Source organism: Schistocerca cancellata, chromosome 5, assembly GCF_023864275.1.
Source record: "Schistocerca cancellata isolate TAMUIC-IGC-003103 chromosome 5, iqSchCanc2.1, whole genome shotgun sequence".
NCBI lineage: Eukaryota > Metazoa > Arthropoda > Insecta > Orthoptera > Acrididae > Schistocerca > Schistocerca cancellata.
Genome location: NC_064630.1, coordinates 225,187,240 through 225,192,488, shown reverse-complemented (window position 1 = coordinate 225,192,488; position 5,249 = coordinate 225,187,240).

Here is a 5,249-nt window from a genome sequence, read left to right as displayed (position 1 = left end):
GCGCAGCCATTGCCGTGATTGTTACAGAAGGGTGTGAAATTTGAGTGGACAGTACAGTGTCACAAAGTGTTTGATCAACTGAAAGAAGTGTTAACATCAAGTCCGGTTCTTGTGTTTCCTGATTTTGAAAAGGGGTTTATACTAGCATGCAATGCCTCGAGTCAAGCATTGGTTGTGTTCTTAGTCAGGAAATTGATGGGAAAGAACATCCTGTAACCTATGCCTCTAGGCAGTTGAATGCTGCAGAGAGGAATTACTCAACAACTGAGAGGGAGATGCTTAGCATAATCTGTGGACTCACATATTTTAAATTTTATTTATATGGGAGAAGATTTTGGGTAGTGGCAGATCATGCTGCATTGAAGTGGTTGTTGGGGTTGGAGGATCCGTCCACTAGACTCGCTAGATGGGCTGTGAGGCTTAGCGAATTCGACTACGAGGTGGTGCACAAGCCTGGGAAGAAGCACAGTAATGCGGATGCACGAAGTAGAAAGGTGGCAAAAGTAGAAGTCATAGGATATGACCAAGCAGTGTGGCAAGAATTACAGGATCCTGACAACGATTGTAAATTGTATCGGACACAGCCACAATTTAATATGTACGACAGTCTTATGTGCAGGGAAACAAAGTTAGGGCTGAGGGTAGTAGTGCCAGCGAAGCTGAGGGATGAGGTTTTAAAGGAAGCACATGAACACGTGTTATCTGGTCATGTAGAGTGACAAATAGGAGAGTGGCGGAGAGGTATTGGTGGAGAGGTAGGAAAGTAGATGTGGATCAGTATTTCAAGAATTGTATACCATGTGCACAGAGAGCAGATTTGAGTCAGAAACAGATACAGCTACAGCGATTACCGGAAGCGACATGCCCATTTTCTTTGTTGGGGATCGATGTCTTAGAACTTTTTAGGCTAACACCATCGGGGAACAGATTTGTTCTCACAATAATAGACCATTTTTCAAGGTATGTGAAGATGGTGGCTATGCGAAATCAACAGGCAGCAATGGTCGCGCAGGCATTAGTAAACAACTGGATTTTGAAGTTTGGTGTACCGGAGAAAATAATTACTGACCAAGAGACCAACTTCATGTTGGATTTAATGAGGGAACTGTGTAAATTGTTGAATGTAAAGAAGTTGAGGATGAGCGCATTGCATCCACAGGCCAACGAAAGGACAGAACGGGTACACAGAACAATCGGGAAGATGCTGAGTTTTTATGTGGATTCTCATCACCATCAGTGGGACGAGTATTTGAAGCATATCGTATGCGCGTACAATGCAAAAGTCCATGCAAATACCGGTTTGTCTACATATGAGGAAACGTATGGGCGAAAAATACCATCACCGTTTGATTTAGTGAAGCTACAGAAAGGAAGGACGGGTGAATCGGTACGTCAATTTGCAAGAACAATTTGGGCTGTTTGGAAACGGGTACAAATGGTGAATACAAAGGCTTTGGAAAGGCAGGAAGACACAGTAGAGCGGAAAGGAAGTTTACTGCAGTATAGAGTGGGGCAATGGGTAATGCTGTCCGGCCCCTTTATGCAAAAAGGGAAAAGGAAAAAGTTCCTCACAAGGTATCAAGGCCATACCAAGTTGTTGAAGTGACATCCCCCATTAATGTTAAGCTTCAGCTGTCAACTAGAACAACGATAGTACACATTGGGCAGTTATGGCCATTTAAAGGTTGCCCGGATGTGATTCCAGGCGTGTTACAGGAAGGAAAGAGGAAGAAAGACAGATTGAAGAGAGGTGCTAAGCACAGAGAAAACCAGGAAGATAGAGTACAGCATGAAGTACCATATGCTTTGCGATCCAGAAAGTAGTAGAGTATTTGTAGTTTTTTTTGTTTTTGTTTTTGTGTCATGTATCGTTGGGTTTGCGTAGAGTAATTAGGCATTGTATTTTATATATGTTTTCGAGTATTGTGTGCCTGCTAGGGACAGCAGTCCTTTTGAAGAGGGAGGAAGGGTGATGGTGATCCCTATCCTCAGGTCACTGATAAGGGAAGTGTAGTGTCTGACAAATGAGGAGTGTTGTTGGAGGAGAAATCAAACACAGTTCTGGAGAAATAAATGCGTCAGAGTAAGTTTTGCGGCAAAGCCGTAATAAATAAGTGTTGAACGATGTCAGAGTCATATGATATTCTGTTTAAATTTTTAGTTATCGACAGTGCTGTCAGGAAAGTTGTGTTTATTGCACCAGTTCATATAATGTAAATTTAAGGGTGAAAGTAGTCACACAATCGGTGTTGGGTTTGGATCAAAACTAGTGAATGTTGGAGGAAAAATCTGTGAAGTTACAAATATGGGACACATGCACAGTGCAGTTATTTAAAGCCAGGGGAAAAGGAATAGATTATCCAAGGGACATCGTGGAGCAAAAATTGAGCTTGCAACAGGTCGGGATGCATTGGACCTTCTCCACTTACGAGAATTTGGCAGTAGTAGCAAGTTGTTTTGAGCAGGGAGTATTTGCAGAAGCAAAACGTATAGAGCTTGAGAGGAGTGGAATTTTAATCAATGGAACTAAGTGTAACATAATAGGAGTGTCAACTTCAGGAGTCACGTAATTGAATGTTACGCAGCCACAGCTGTACTGGCCAGACACTACTTTAGAGTTTTTGTCAAGGCAGGATCTGACCTTGTTAAATCGAACTCTGGAGCCAGGTCTGTTGAGATCCGTAAACCAGTTCATTTCAAAGAAAAAGGGGTGCATATCAGCTGAAAAGCTTGTGCAACGTGTTGCTCAGTATATGGAAAGGCAACGGCAAATAACGATCATTTTGAGCACCTCTGTGCCAAGTGTCATTGCAGCCTTAACTTGGTTATGAGTTGTTTTCTTTCTTATCAGGCAGAGAGCTAATTCCAAGAGTGAACCAAGGGTAGTCAAAGTCCCAGTCAATTAGGTACCGAGGGTGTGAGACGAGTAGGTAAGGGGTTGGTCGAGCAGTGGTCGTCCAGTAAGGAATTTTTACGTTTTGTTTCATGTCATGGTTTTAAGGGGCACTAGACTACATTTAAGTTTTCCAATATTAAGGAAATATGCCATGGGTGCCAACCCAAACAAGTTAAGAGCTAGTTACGGGTCGACCCGGGGACAGGATCGTTCCATAGACGGGGAATAATGTAGTGACACCACTGTTTAGTATAGGGAAAGTTAGTTTTGTGCAATATTCTGAGCGCACGATAGGGAAAGTTAGTTTTGTGCAATATTCTGAGCACATGAGTTACAGCCAGGTGCAGGCTGGTTGACAGTAAGTTACACTGACCAGCAGTTGCAAAGTAGAATGGAAGTCACAGGGCCGTCAAACCACGGAAGAGCGTAAATGCAGCGGTTTGCATAGTGCGTATAAATAGATGTGGGTTTATAACGAGATTCATTCAAGTGTGGCAGCTCTCCTGGAAGGTGGGGCGTGTCACACCACCAGCTACACGCAGCAGCAGATGGGGCGCCAGTGTTCCAGTCCACAGCAGGTCGCTGGTTTGATCCTCTGAGGTCGACATGGGGTCCGTAGCCAGCCAGAGGCGGGCCACGTCATGGCTCGCTACCACGGCAGTCATCCTGGCTTGCAACACACGCTGGAGGCATCCCAAGGCGAGGGCCACAGATTTGAATGCCAGATCGTGGGTGCTTGTGGTCGCCGCGATCTCAGTTATGCCAGTGAGGAAGGACGCAGTGGGCCGCTCGGTGGCTCCCAGCGGAGTGGTGCTGAGTCAACGGGGAAGAAGACTGCTGAGTTGGCAGCCGGTACAGCCCCAATGAGGTGGCCCTATAAGGCCAGCACACAGCAGCGCACTGCACTGGGTCGCTGGGGCAGTGGCTTCAGCATTGCGAGACCCTGCGATGTGGACCAAGGTGAACGGGGCACTGTAGTGGAAACAAATAAATCATTTTGAAAGCTCGGACGAGTCTTAATACGGTGCCTTCTTCCATTTTCTGCTACATTTGGTGGCAGAAGCTGCCACTACAAGCTGATGGCAGGGCTCCATTGTGGCACAGACCCCGAGAAACCAAGGACCAAAGTTTTCAACAAGGCACTGTGCAAGCTGGTGGTGGCTCCACAAAGGTGTGCGCTGTGTTTATGTGGAATGGCCTGGGTCTTCTAGTCCAACTGAATCAATCATTGACTGAAAATGGTAACGTTCAGTTAGCTGGAGACCAGATGCATCGATTTATGAAATTTTTTGAATGACAATGTGCCATGTCTGGGGCATAATTGTTTTGAAGAATTTTTTGGACGATTCAAGGGAATGATTTGGCCATGAAGATCACCCAAAGTGAACCCCGTTGAGCAAGGATATGATTGAGAGGTCAGTTCGTGCACAGTCCTGCAGCGGCAACAATTTCGCAACTATGGATGTCTGTAGAGGCAGCATGACTCAATATTTCTTTCCATCAATTTGTTCTCTGTGCCGGCCGCAGTGGCCGAGCGGTTCTAGGCGCTTCAGCCTGGAACCGCGTGACCGCTACGTCCGCAGGTTCGAATCCTGCCTCGGGCATGGATGTGTGTGATGTCCTTAGGTTAGTTAGGTTTAAGTAGTTCTAAGTTCAAGGGGACTGATGACCTCAGATGTTAAGTCCCATAGTGCTCAGAGCCATTTTGTTGACTCTGTGCCATGTTGATCTGCTGCACTACACTGGGCAAAAGGAGTTCCCAACATGATTTTAGGAGGTATCCTATGTCTTTTGTCACCTCAGTGTGGTATCGGCATTACTTGTGGCACCACAGACCTGGCTAATTCAAGGTTTGTGAGGGATATATGTGGTGGTGTTTCATCATTTAATACCACAAGTTCAGTCTGTCCACATACTGTTCCTGCTGCATTTTAAAATGAGTATAGCTGGAAATGCCTTGAATAAGTCTGCATAACTCAAAAATAAGTTGGCATATGCTTCTCTTTCCTGTTACTTTCACTGGTGTGTTGATAATTTTTGACAGCAGATACATCTTCATTTATGACTTTTTATTTTGGTTTTTTTGCTGGATGAACTGACATTGCAGATTCAATTATGCTTTCTCTCTCTCACTTTCCATAATCTGGAAATAGCTCCTTTGACTCTTTAAAATTTGATGATATATGACGTGGTGACAATGTGTCCAGAAAGTTCTTCAAAACAATCATGAGCAATTGTGTCTGGTTGTTATGGTGCATTGTTTGGGAATGTGAAGACCATGAGTGGATGCAGATGGTCTCCAGGTAGCTGAACATAACCATTTTCAGTCAATGATCATAACAAAGAGCTCATT